Below are 15,125 nucleotides of genomic sequence, written 5' to 3' on the forward strand. Positions count from 1 at the left end.
AGAACTAGGTCACTGTATGGTAGTTCTTCATTAACATTACATTTAAAATAGCCCCTACTATTTTCCCCCTGAATCTCAAAGATCGTTCTGGAATAGCAGGAGTTGACACTACAGGAAGAAATCACACTTCTCTGCAACAAGAAGAAGCTTCTGACTAGTTAAAGATCTATTTCTCAAAAATCTGTGGGTGTATGAGCTTGGCATTTCCATGCTAAAAAGGAGGAAAACTACACTAAGGAGGATAGAGAACGTTCCAAATGGATTAGAAGGAAGAAGAGAAGCAAGAACTCCAGCTAGCTTCAAAACTTATTGCATATACTGGTCCACTCTCCATGATCCACTGCATCTCAGTGCTTAGAATCACCCTGTCTAGCAATCTACTTGTCTAGGCTGTAAGTGTGAATATCTAAATGGTCAATTAATCTAGGCTAAATTTTTTTCAGTCAAATGGTAGAATATATATTCTGATTCCTTAAAAAAGTTAAAGAGTACAGCCTTAAAAAACTACTCTGTCAGCAGAAATAAAACCAGGCTTAGCATATGAGCTTCTGCAAAGCTGCAAATATTGGGAAATTCAGTTGGACAGACTAAGGCAGGACGAAGTTGTTTTTTGCTTCCTTTTTTTCTGATGTGATATGAGAAATCAGAATTTCCCATCACATTGATGGCAATAAATATAATTGCAATTATAAAACCACCAATCAGAGAACACCTCCTCTCAGTGCTGCTTTTCTGTCATTAATGATAAAGTGAGGGAGAAATGGTGGTTGCACATACTGTAATTATAATTAAGCCCAGTAATATACTGCCCACTCAGCATTATAAATCTGATTTCATTCGTGCTCAAAGAAATACTACTTTGACTTACACCTGACACACTTTCATACTGCGATAAGTATTTCAGGGCAACAGCTAGTTTCTGATCAGCTGATTTCTGATGAGTTGGCTATGCTTATGACCAGCTTCTGCCTTCCTTGTAATAGGGAAAATACTTAAACCATACCATGTACATCCAGTTGAGAGTCCTAGCATAGCTAACTTAGATATAGCAGTATGCACAAATTCTGCTGAGGCTTCTCTCCTTACTCACTATTTATAATGATGCCTTAAAGGAATAGAAGCAGACATGTCCTGAGTTGCTGAGCTGGATTCTGCCACCTGCTGTTGAGAAGTCCAGTTCTTCTCTCAGTGAGCCCTAGATGGCATCATCAAGGTGACATCAGCAAGGGTTATGGTTATGGTGCTGGTTGCGGAATACTCAGATCCCCATCACCGATAGGGAAATTGTTAGACAAGGACAGTGACATCTTCTTTGTCAAGATGTATATTTGAAACTCTAGGGAGATCTAGGGAAATAAACCACATGGAGTGACAAAATGAACATATTGTTTGATTGTTTAGGAAGAAAGCAAATGAGACATCATACCACTGCACCTCATATGACAAGATTGAGCCATATCTGATCATTCTCATATCTCCTTTCTGAAACGCTGAAGAGAAGTGGATTTCACCATTCTTCTCTTTTACTCATAGGAACCTTCAATCCTGCTTAAATGATATTAGGGTATCATTAAACCCTAATATTTATAAAGCAATTATATACTTGCTATGTACAACACAGCAGCCAACAAGTTGTACCTTGCTGGGCAGTAGAGAGATATGTCTTCTGTTCCCCATCATCTTGTGCTCCAGTAGGAAGTGGATTTCACAAAGGCAGAAATAGAGAGTATAGTTGGGAGAATTGATGCAGTGCTGAAGCATTTTAGAATATATGAGTTACATAAGCTTTTATGGTTGAAGTTTTCTGAGGACATGCATTTGAATTTTTCTTCCTAGTCATATTTTACACATCTCAGTTTAATTTGTTTTCCATAGTCACTTCAGCCAAAACACAGAACAAGCATATGGTAAGAATGTTCAAGAATATATTCATCCATATTTTGAGTATAACAAGATTAAGTGAGATAAATGCCTGTCTCAATTATCTCACAGAAGGGATCTGTCGCATAACTCAAAGGTGATTAAAATTTAATTTGAAATTTTTGTGGTTCTTAAAAGTCAAGCCACACCTCCAAAAGAGATACACAACTGTTACATAGGCTGGATTCTCTGTACTTAGAATCTATAAGCTAATCTTAAATGAGATCATAGGACACTAAAAACATTCTCTGCCTTTGAAACAGATATTTTTTCAAGTCTTCAGAGCTATAATACTGCCTTTTATCACCTGGACATACATTTGAGTTGACAGAACACAACAAAGAAAATTAAGTAGAAAAAAATTAACTGTTGAAGTTCTTCAAGCATCCTGCGGTGATCACATCATATTGCATGTTGGGCTCCTAACTCAGCTAGAAAACTGAACAATATGAAGAATATGAAGAATATGAAGAATATGTACTACCTAGTACATGAGTATGTACTACCACAATAATGTAAGGGATAAATCACTTTGGCCCATGAATCTTAGCTGTCACACTGACCATGTCAGTTTGTGATCTTGTTCAGAAGCACTTTTTTCTCCATGATGTGCTAGTGAAGCAAGAAAAACATCTTGAAGTATTTAAAAATATACATTATTATAAAAATATATATCAATATATATCAAATTAGTATCTCAAAGTATGTACAAATTATATACCAAATATCACTTTTGATATCTATTCACTCTCTTCAGTTAAAGAATGCAACATGTGTAAGGATATTTGCCTCACAGTAAATCTTTGGTGTACACCTAATTTATCAAATAATTAGCACAACTACTGATTCCAATAGACTCAGAATTACCCTGTGAATATTATAATTTTGTGGTGCATTTGGACAAACAGCAGGGTTTTTCAGCTTTCCTTTTCTGTTTTTGACAAGTCCTTGTTCCTTTCAGATGGTCCTGGTTCCTTTCACACTCTTGAAAACAGTGTGAAAGCCCTGCCCCACCCCACCATAGATACTTTGCTATACCTCAATAGCCAAAAGGTATTACCAAATTGCTTCTAAATACAGCTTAATAGAATGTCCAAGTAAAGGAAAAGTGATTCAAGAGAGTGAAACATTTAAGAATTAGACAAAAACTAAATTTAGCTAATTATTTTCCATCAGTTCATACAACGTTTACCAGGGTAGCTTACTTGGCATGAATTAATGTTTTGTTGCTTCCTGAATTTCAGGTTAATGTGAAGAGAATTGTAGAATTTCATTGAAGTCCTCAAAAACATGTAACTTTTAACCACTATAGTTTCTGAAAGAAACTATCTATAATAATCAGGGAAGAATCAAAAGTGGCTTTCAGAAAAAGATATTAATACATGCATATTACAAAGTTCTATTTTCAGGATGCTGTTCCCAGCCTTTTACTCTTTCTAGTGCAAATCTGCTCTCTAGTGGCAAAAATTACCAAAGCAATTTTATAGAAAAATTCTTAGTTAATCCTGAGGTAATTAAGTAAATTCATTGTTATTTTGCAGAGTGGGTAATAAGGAAAAAAGAAAATTAATAAAGTAAATATTTGAGTGACTGAACTTGAGAGTGTATAATTCTGTCCAGATCTGATAATTCTAGTTAATTTTTTTATCTGTACCAGATCAATCTCTTTTAATATAGCTTAAAATACAATTGAGGTACGGTGGAAAATCATAAGAAGAAATATAACAAATGAAAAAAATAAAAAAAAAGGCTAATGTACTACTGGCATGAATGGTGAATGAGTTTAGCAGATTTGAATCAACAAGCCTGAAAGCCTGTAAGACAGGAATGTCAACTATCAATGCACATGCAGGTTATTACTTGTCAGTAACATTTATCCCCTTTCAAACTACGAAGTAACCATAGAAAAAGGAGATAACAATGTTATTAGATCATTTTAATAATTCCCTAATGACATCTTTCCTTGCAGAAGTTTCCAAGAGAGACTTTCAGAAAGACTGTGAATACAACTGAATTTAGAGTCTGCTCATATCACTATGAAGACTTTTACACCTTGTCACTAGCTTCTGACCTCATGACCGTGATTACATTAGACTGCGTAACACAACCCTTTCTAGCTTGTCAGCTACTTCATTCCTCATTTTAGTAATTCCCACACAGGTATGTGCGTACTTATGAACACTGGTAGATTAAACTGCAGCAGACTGACTAAATTTGCCACAACTTCCACAGGTCAGTACCTGGCTGACATAGATACATGGGTGAGGAATGAACTACTAGTTTCTAGTCCAGGAAGTAAACGCTACCCAACACTGGCCATTTTAATACACAGAAATTCAGCAGCAGATAGGCATGCATTTTTGACTGGAACAGAAAAGAGGGTGATGACCAGTTCTGCCATAGCCATAGCCTCCAAGACACCTGATATTTGACAGCATATTGGCAAAATTGAGCATATTGGTAGAATAAAATTGAGTTTTATAAACAGTTAAGATAATTTTGCTGCCCTAAGGAATATTTGGAGTTCTTCATATGTCAGTAAAGTGGTACAGTATTTGGTGGGTTTCTCAGATATTCAGTAAGAAGGAAAAATAAAAAAGAGTGGAAAAAAAGTGGGTAAATACAAAAAAATGAGGTTGTGCTTCATAACAACCAGAGACTTCATAGAGCATGCTGACTTTTTTAATTGCCAGCCCTCACATTTGGGAAGATAAGGAAGACCAAAAGCTTTTGGAAGTTCTCTTTTTAATCACTGTAGCAAAAGGCTTATATCATCTGAAGTCCTGACTCTTGTTTTCTGAAAGAGGAACTATTGGCGACTGAGAGATGGGGACATCCGAATTGAGATCAGAAGCTGATTTTATTGAGTATACAAATCATTTATATAGGGTTTTACTTGTATGGCATTTATATGGGGCTCTATTTTTGGTAACAATTTCTGATTGGCTACACATTCTTCATTACATCACTTCACCTGGTAACATTGTCACAAAGTTTCACCACACGTTTCCTGGTCACTTCTTGCCCAGGGAGCATTTATCTGTGTCTGTCTCTCCCACGCTTTCTGCTCGATCAGGCCTAAGATATCAGACTCTTTATCAGTTCCATTGTACTCTCTGTTTAATTCCCCATAAGAAACTAATTTCTCATTTACATATTTACATGTGCAAATGCACACAGATGTGTGCCATACCTGTGCACCTGTCTACCAAGAACAGTTACAAATAGCTGAACCTTTAGCACTTTCCCTCTGAAATATTTCTGCAGAATATATCTTTGCTGCACACTCTTTTTAACTAGAGAAGACCCCAAATAAAGCCAGCTGATCCCTGCCCCAAATAGGTAGCAGTCTAAGGCACCAGTGTGTCATCTGCTGAATGTAATTACTAGGGTGAGGGAGACAGACAGACTACTTTAACCAAAATGAAGATGACAGATGACTTTAACCAAAGTCATCACAGAGTAGCAGGTGCTGAACTAGCAAAAACATGCTATGCTGGCACAGTGTAGAAGATGCTCTCCCTGGAAACTTAGAGGGGGCAATAAAATTGTTTCATGTTTGTATACAACTCCTTGCATTTTGCATTACTTGCAGATTTCTGCTATGACAAGGCTGCTGTACAAAGCAAATCAAAGACCTGTGTGAAGTACACACATATATTTTGCTTTGTGTAAAGAAACAAAAGTAGTTATGGGAAACTAGTTCTTGGGGAAGCAAGCTGTTCAGTTGTGTAAGAATTAGACACACCGCTGCTCTGCCTCAGATATATCTTAGGTGGCCACTGTCCAAGCATCTGTTGCTATTTCCCACAATATTATATTACAGCATGAAAAAAAAAATTCCAGCAGCACTAAATTTAAACCTACCTTGGCTCAAAGTTATACTGTAATGTCAAAGGATACAAATTAAACTTAATTACAGAAATATTTACATCAGGATGGATGTTAAATTCAAAGTAACAAACTTTTAATACAATTTGAGACTTGAAATTTAAAAAGAATCTGGAGATTATTTCCTATGGAATCACTACTTCAAAACAGCTCAGAAAAGTTACCTGAATTTTCCCAATGGACTACTGAGAACAGTTAAGTGGTAAGGAAACATATGTATCTGCATTTCCCTGGCTGATCTATGTGTCTACAGATAAGTGTACAAGTGTACAAGTGTAAGTGTACAAGGAAATCTCATGCTCTGCCCTCATAAGGTGGCAATGTAGCTCAGCTCTGAGTTATACACCTCAATTTTCATATTTAACCAAGGATTTCCACTTCTACTCACACCGTCTGTCAAAGGTATATTACCACTTTGTAATTTTCCTATTGCACAGTGTTGTTTAAAAGCACTTTTACAACACTAAAAGATTTGCATTAAGCATAGAAGACTGTCCTTAGCTAACCTTAGTTAACCAGTCCTAAGTTAACAGTATCCCAGAACTGTAAGATTAGTACTGATATAACTTGATGCTTTTAGGAAGTATTGGGTCAGACATACTCACAGCACTTCTAAAGAACTTGAAAAAATGGAGTCACAGCAGTGTTGTTCACAGCATAACTGAGCACAGAAATTGCTCAAAACATCCTGGGATAATGTTTTGTAGGAGGTCAAAGAGAAGGAAGCTGGAAGACATACATATATGCAAACTGAGATTTTCATATGGGAGTCAAGATACTTGCATTAAGCCCGAGAGAGTGAGTTGTGATCACAAAAAGTAGAAACACTGAACAGTGGAGAAGCGATGGAAGACCTCATGGTTAAGACAACACTCTTCACAGCAGGACAGTCAGGAATGAGTGACTAGCCACGGGAAAAACGTAAGACAGTGTATCAGATACAGGAATGATATCTTTTCCAGTGTAATAGTGTCAGCATTTAAACCTTCCTGGCTGATCTTTTTCCATAAATTAGTTGTTTTTTATTTTTAAACTCTGACAGAAAAATTACACAACAGCATAATATAATTGGCAGTTTGAGCAAAAATAAGCAATAATCCTTCGGGGGAAATTCATCGCTTTAGGACTTTAATGTTTACTGACTTATAAGAAAACATAAAGCACGTTTCATAAGAATGGAAAACTGTGACTGTCTAACCACCCTGTTGTGGTGTGCTTTTATTTCAATAAGTTTAAAGTTTTTTATGTACATGGTTTGTTCTGTTACACCCCCCCTACTTTGTTGGTATATTCCAAGGTGTATCCTCCTCCCCAAAGGGTATCCCAACCCCTTCTTCCAGTACATTCCCCATCAATCTTGTAAACCCAGCCCCTTGTTCCTGAACCTTCCCTGTTCTCCCTCCCATTGAATTGGCAATCCTACTCTGTACCTACCCCTTACTCTGGAACCTTTCCTGTCAATCACCCAATATTTGATGCCCCATTGGATTATGTAAACTGTTCCCTCCCCGCATTGGTCCATGCTTTGTGAACCCCACCTTGAACTCCTCCCTTAAGTCTTCCCTATTGCTTTATGATTTGTACCCCTTGATTCTCCCCTGTTTGTAAGTTGTTGTGCACCGTATTTGGTTGTCTTTTGTCCCTGGACCCTCCAAGAATGAACCTTTTTTTGGAAGCCACACAAAAGACCCTTCCCTGATTCTTGCCCCTACCCTCAACACACAACAGAACTCATGCTGTAGAGCTAGAGCCCTACAGCTGCACCCCAGACTGTGCGGCTTTCTGGGGGCAGCCCACTCCTTGGCACGGTCCTGGGAGCTGGCTGGGTGAAATCTGGCACTGCGCCACCCCCCTAAAAGTATAATTATAATTTGGGGTTTTTTCTGGTCTCCACTCAATATTAAAAATTAAATTTGACAACTGCAATTCTTCCTCACCAGATAAAATATTTACTAATCCCTTGATTTAAACATAGATCAATAGTACTAAAAAGAAAAACATCCAACCTTTCCTGCTTCTGAAAAAGTCAGAAACTCCTCCCTCAAAAAACCCAGCAATGAAAACCAAGAAAAACCTTTCGTTTATATGAAATTTAAGTGCATTAAACAGCTAATAAATGTTTGAGAGACAACTGCTATAACCTGAATAGTAAAAAACATGTAGTCGATTATTCACCATATGTTAAGCTTCCCCTTCAACAGTCTATTTCCCTACAATCCCAACAAAAACGGGTTTTTTGCAAAAATGCAACATCAGTGTGACTTTCCATTTCAGCACCTTGCTATCCCCCTCAGAAATTACCTAAAGACCACTTTTCTACTGCTTGTGCGTCACTCAGCATGCTGTCTCAGCTTCTGCTAGGGCTTAAAACAGCATGGCTAACATCAACCATATGTTGTTTGTACTTTCATCCTTCCCCCAGGGAGGAAATGTACTGTGAAGAATTCTGTTTTCAAGGTGGTTTGCTTTTATTGTTGGGGTGGGGTTTTTTGTGGCCCAGGTGGAAAATTATCTTATTAGAGATTTGGTCCAAAAAAGGGAAATTTGTTCAGACTCATCCTGACGAAATAAGTCAGCAGTGTTCCCTTGGTGGGTGGCAGAGCACACCTCAAGGTGCTGCAGTATTACCTGGATGGGATTATGGATGGGAGATGGTCCTACCCCACACACAGTAGTGTCACAGATAAAGTTCCAATATTCAGAGTTTCAGGCAGAAACTAGAGACACAATTACCTATGGATTTGGTGCAAGGCACTAAGCAGAGCAATGTTCAATTTCTGATCACTATTAAGGGTAAAATCTATGTATAGTGTGTATGGTAGCTTAAATTTGTGGTGTATGCATTTTTTTCTGTCATTAATACATTAAATCATAGATGCAGTCTAGAAAATAGGGGATGCATGCCGTCCTGAACCACCTTCTACACTCTTTCATGTTTTGTGGGTTTTTTGTATGGTTGGCTGTTTAGTTGGTTGGTTTTCATTTTGTTGGATTTCTTTAAATAGAGCCAGCCTATATAGTTCAGAGCTCTGGGTTGTTTTCCACATTTTTTTCTGATCCCTGTGATTATTTTGATTTGCCTTCTCTGAAATTGCTTTAACTAGCTGAGCTTGAGCAGCTCCCTACTGCCACAATATTTTCATCAACAAAGCACGTGAAATGGTGCTTATAACAGTGATACTGAACACACTGATGATGTGCTGCACTCAGAAGTCAAAATATATTTGAAAAATCCTTATGACATCCTGTTGATGTGAGCAACACAATTATATTTAACATTTCGGTTTTGTCTTTACAGTACATTGTTTGTTTCTTGACTTATAGGTTAAATGCCCGGAATTAAGAGGAATGCATTTTCTTAGCCCCCTAAAGGATAAAAACCATAAAAACAGAGAAGTGTATGTTTGAAAGAAGTTTCAGGAGCTGTCTAATGATAGACATAGTGTGGTACAGATTTTCCAAATGGAAAACTAACATAACAGTGTTCTATGAAAATTACACAACTAAAAATAGACAAAATATAAAGAATGAATAGTGCACTTTTTTCCCAGTGAAATATCACTGTGTCCCAGTCTAAAATTCCCTTGACAATCATTCTGACATACTTTGCATATTAAGCAGATTTTTAAGAAGTATGTTAGTATTACTTTTGCCTTTTATCCATTGATGTATTTTCATACAAGTGTGCAAGAGCAAGTGTGCTATCAAATCCCACACAAGTTCCATATACTTTAAAAAACAATTTAGTTGCAATGGTTGATGACATCTATAACTTTTACTTTCCTTCAATATTGTTGCATGAACTCAAAGTTTAAATGCCTTCAGTGCACTGCCTCTTGCTGGCAGCAGATGTCCCCTTGTGTCCAACACTTTGCATTTGTAAAAAATACTAGTTGTGAAATGGCATTTCATCTGCTGAGCACTATAATAATTTTACTTCACTCATTTCCACAAAGGTCCAGGAATAAGCGAAATGTGTTGTTTCTATGTTTGTGTAAATGTAAGACTGAAAGTTCAAGAGAAAATTTCAAAATTCTGTGAATCTCTGTTCAGTTTTTACGTTATGCTTACAAACAAACAAAAATAAAAGGAGGAGGATTATTCTTAGGTACCTTGTCTAATTTGCCACAGAAATAATGGGTCAGTCAATCTTCTCTGGGATTCCCTGGTTGGTATTTAAATATATTTAATCTCTAATACAGAACCTGAATTTATGTAGTTGGTCCCCTAAATATCCAACCTCACATCCTGGTTTTAGCAGATTAGGGATCCAAATCAGAAAGCAAGTACAAAAATTGGAAAAGTTTGGATTTTATGTCTTTTACTTGACCCTGCATTTTTGAGAGCAGCTAAATTTCCAAGTGTGCGCTGCTTAAGTAAGCATGAGTTTGCTACTTTGGATACCAGGACACTACAGGTCGTCTAAAACAGTGGTAGCAAGAGTAATCCCCCTGAGTCAGTGATTGCAGACAACCAAAATTAGCTACTAGAGCTACTTCTGTGAGGTTATAGAAGTCTACAGCACCCATCAAGAATTGCTTTGTTGGTGAGATCTCAGGATCTACCCAATAATGATGTTCTTTCAAACCTTGCAATGTACTTTTGCAGTCTTAAGCACAAAAATCTGGGACAGAGGTTTTATTCAAATTTCTCTGTGAGCATACATATGTGTGTTTAAGGTCAGATGGGGGGAAGTGACAAGCCTTGTTTCTGTAGCTACCCACGTATGTCTGATTTTGGTTTAAATATTTAACAGAAAAATCACTTGGAAAATGTACTGCAATTTTGCAAATGTTTTTTAAGCATTTTTTTCTCCATATGGAATAAAGAAATGTGTCTGGGAATGCTGGTGCCACAACTCCAAATTCTTATTGTCTCACTTCCTGATGAGATCCATATACAAAAAAAACTTGAAATATGAAATGACTGTAAAAACTCCTATTGCAAAAGCCACCCATTTCATGATAAGACTACTGACAATTAAACAATGTGTTATTCTTCTCTCACCAGCTGTTCTTGGAGCAGAAAGAAACATGGGTAATATTACAGCATCACAAAACTGAAGACAGAATTTTCAAGCACTACTTAAATGCCACAGAATTTAACAAGTGGCTCTCTTTTCCTTCTACATAACTACAAACACATTCCAATGAATCCTGACAAGACTTTTTACCTACCAGGTACAGAAGGAACTAAGATTTGCTTCGAACTACCTCTAAATGTTATTAATTGTTTTCTGGTTTTGATGAAATGTAAATGTTTTATAATTGGAAAAATGTGGCAAGCCGAGGAGGACAGAAAGTGATTGGATTACTTTATTTCCTGATTTTGATAGCAATCAACAGAACAGGTAGAGTTGATCAGCTTTGTATGGAAATTTAGCCAAAGGGTGAATAATTTACCAGACTTTTCTCCAAATTTTTTTTTCTTTTCCAAGGGTGAATAATTTACCAGACTTTTCTCCAAATTTTTTTTGCTTCCCCCAAAGAATCAACTATTTGCATTTGCATCAAGCAGTGGTCTCTGTTATTGATACTAGTTGAAGAAAGTAATCTCTCATCTCACATTCTTCTCTACTTGTGAACTGCCCCAATAGTGAACATGTTTGTCCCTTCCCATCTTCTGGAAAAATCAATCATTATATTTGGATTTGTTCCATTTACTATATTTAAGCAAAGACCCACTGATCAGAAGCTGCTGTTTCATTTTATACTTTAATTAAGACTACTATTGTCTTTTAAAACAATCACTCAGAATGTACCTCAGCAGTACAGAAATAAAACTTGCAAAGAAGAATTAGGAACCAGCTTGCTTGTTTTCAAAACCAAAAAGGCACAATCTACATGAGCTACATGAGCTGCATTTCTCAGAAGACTATTCTAAGACATCACCAGTCCTATTTTTAATGTGAATTTTAAAGTGAAATAATGGCATAAATGGCAATTTTTATTAAAAATATTCTACCATTAGAATAACAAAATTGAAGACATTTTCTTCAAGAGAAGGAGGAAAATCTGATAGGGTAATTCAACAATAATTATGAGACTATTCAGATGAAGGACAAGTTATACTGGCATAAATAACTACATACAGCAAACTGTTTTCCAACACAAATGTCTTACAGAAGTGAAGCTGCAAACCCACTGTTTTGTGATGCACTGTGAAATTCTGAAAAGTGTCAAAAACCAAGCTATTCTTCTTTGATTTCAGCAGACTTAGATTTTAAGAGGTGTCAGAAAGGTAAGATTCTGTCATATAAAGGCACCAATACTTGCTCATTAACAAAGACTGCATTGTTGTCTCAACATCCTATTCAGGTCTCTCTGAAAGGTATATTTCAACAGTTACTCTATGTTGGAAAGTCTGTGGAGGGGTTCTCAGTCACTTTATTCCCCAACATTATTATTATTTTATCTAGTTTATTTTATCTTTTAGGTGTTAACTGCTTACAATTACTTAGTTTTGTGAAATACCTGGGTTGTCTATGGAAAACAGAGATTATATTCCACTAATCCGTCATGAAACAGCAGTTGAATGCAGAACTGTGCTTTTACTCAGGCCTTGCTCAGGTAAAATCATATTGTTTAAAAGGCAGGTAAGAATTTCAGTGCTTGAAAGGGCATTGGTCTATCAATTAAAAAATGTTTTTAGCCACCTGGTCTGAATTTATAGAAGTTATGTGGCAACTCTCTGAGTAACAAATATACGTAAGGTGTTGCCTCTCAGACTAGACTAGGTCTGCCAACACATGCACACACATTTTACCTATAACCACAAAGAATTTCAGCTAGTGCTCTGGTTTGCATTACATGGATCTGCAAACAATGCAGTCCTGTTCTGTGCTTCAGTAGACTGGCAAGAATGATGAGCTGGCAAAGGGATATTTTGTGTTTCTGGATGAAATTTTGTTGCTTCTTTCATAGGCATTTTTACATAAGTATCTTCAGGGAAGCAGACTCCGTGGTGATCACTGTGCCTTAAAAAGTTAAAGTTTCTATGACTTTTCAAATTTCTCTCTGATACCATCTCCTGAATTCTCTTATTTCTAAAATCAAGTATGCTAGTAAGAGTTTTACAATCACACACTGCAGACAGCACTGTTACCATTAAAGTGCAGGGCCACCTAAACAGTAAAGAAGCTGTACTGAAGCAAACACAAAGACAAAAAGTCCCACCATCTGTAGAAGTTGTCAGGAAATGCATTAGTAATGAATGCTTGCTTTAGTCAGCACACTGGTGTTACCGAGAGCATGTTATTCTGCCTACCTCAGTTGCAAAACCCAGTCATCATGGGAAAAAAGATTGTGTTATCATAGACAGCTTAATCTACTCGCAAAGCTCCTGGAAATGGTTTGTGAAGATTTACAGCTTGCTTAAAAGCTTAACTTGAAAAAAATATTTAGACAGAGTTGGTTATGAGAGAATGGGATTCTAAAATGCTTCAATGCCCCACAGTGCTACATGGATGTAAGAAGCTACTAGATATTGAGCCATGTGAGCCACAATGAAGGTATGATCAAAAGTTGATTTAGCTTCCAGCAAAAATTTATATTTTTGGGTCATATTTCTGGTTTTTTCTAAGGCTGACAAAAATAGTCAAACTGCACAGAGTACAATTTTGGTTTTGATCTGAGTTCTGCAATATAGTAGGCCTCAAGAAGTTCAACTGTTCTTTTCTATTTTTCATCACAAAGATTTGTTGTTAACTAACTGTGGCAGAATGAGAAGGCTAAATCTGTTGTTAATATTTAAAAATTATCAGCTAACTAAATGAATTTGATGTGCATTCAAATTTAGGGCTAGAAACTGTCTGTAGTTCCTGAGCCAAACCAATTTATTAAGACTGTTCCTGGAAGATAGGTATTGCTTTTCTATGTATCAAGAGGACAAAATTGCCACTTTAATCTTAAAAATTCAGCTTTAAATTCATACACTGTTCCCATGAGATTTGCTATATCTGAACCACACTCAAAACCTGATTTCAGGGAACACTTACAATCAGAGTCCAGTACAGGAAAGAGCTTGCCTCTGATATGGATAGCACCTTTCACAGACTCTGCAAGATCTCTTGTAATAGGATGTAGCCACTACCTATAATATTATGATTGTGTAGTCAATTCATCTTCCTATTATTTGCAGGCAAATGAAATCTACAATACACACTGCAGAATTTTTGAAAAAAATTAATTGTCTTTCTTCCAAAGGTACCTGTGTCTGACAAGAACAACGAAATTCTCACTTCATCTCACTTTATTTTTAGTGTATCTTTCTCTCAGGCTTCTAGCAGTGACTGTGTGAAGACTTCATACATCACATTTTCATGCTTCTCAGTACAGAAATTGCTAAGACCCTATGCCTCAGGAAAACTTTCAAGTAATGGTTCCACTGTTTGCTGTTGCAGAAGTCATTAGAGACCCCACTTTTATACAAGACAACAAGTGGATAACACTGCTATAAACGTAGGGAGATTTGTACAAACCAGTGTGACCTTCATGTAACCACACGGAGGCTAAAGATCTGTTTGGGTTTCATTAGCACACAGCTTTTACCAAGTCAGAGCGTCAGCACACAAAATATTCATTTGAAATTGCTACATCAAAAGAGTAAGAATGGAAAACATTGATGACAAGAGAGTTTCTAAGACACTTTGTATGAGACTGGAATCCAATTCTTCAGGTAAATAAATGCAATTGATGCAGGATTGATATCCCTTTGCTTCTCTTCTAGTTTCATTCTTAAGAGAGGAGGTATGCGTGACAATAGCGAAAAGAGACATGGAAAATGAACCTTTAGAGTCAAACCTCATGAGCTTCTGTTGGACACCTTACAGACAGTTAGAATTTATGCCAATTGTGTTTTTATTTCTCACCTTGCAGGTCGCAAGCTCTACCTTGCAAACAGTGCATAACATATGTGTTACCTGAAATTCATATCAGATGAGTCCACCTAGAAACATATGAAAATTACTTTTCAGCCTAGAAAATTCAGTCTCATGCAGACACATAGTGTTATTACTTTTCACTCTGCATATTGAATCTAGTCAGTTTGGATATTTTGTATGTGATGAGATGACAGCGTTTCAAAACACGCTGCATTATTTATTTTGGCTGAATTACTCTTGCTGTGGTGATCTTGCCTTAATTATGGTCAACCTGTTTTAACTCCATCAAAATTATTTTGAGTACAAATCTGCTCATAAACTCTGCTATGTTTCTAATTCAAATATGCTAAGAGAAACAGCATATTAGTCAATTATCAGTCAATTCAATACAAGCAAAAAGTGGGACAAGAAGTGACCACATATTGAAATGTCC

The 15,125-nt window shown here is 36.6% G+C and overlaps 1 protein-coding gene across 9 annotated transcripts in view; it reads right to left on the bottom strand.

Moving 5' to 3' along the window:
- The window catches only part of LOC147648370 (uncharacterized), a 56,614-nt gene that overhangs the window by 37,288 nt on the left and 4,201 nt on the right, over positions 1-15,125 (bottom strand). The window contains exon 3 of one of the 9 annotated variants that reach the window (XR_015281107.1): positions 11,507-14,757. The exons of the other annotated variants lie outside the window; for them this stretch is intronic. The gene's annotated coding sequence lies outside the window, so the exon portion shown is untranslated. Of the gene's footprint in view, positions 1-11,506; positions 14,758-15,125 lie in introns of those variants that run through there. 9 annotated transcript variants of the gene reach the window in all.

This window comes from Cyanistes caeruleus, chromosome Z (genome assembly GCF_971803275.1).
Source record: "Cyanistes caeruleus chromosome Z, bCyaCae1.hap1.1, whole genome shotgun sequence".
NCBI classification, from domain to species: Eukaryota; Metazoa; Chordata; class Aves; order Passeriformes; family Paridae; genus Cyanistes; species Cyanistes caeruleus.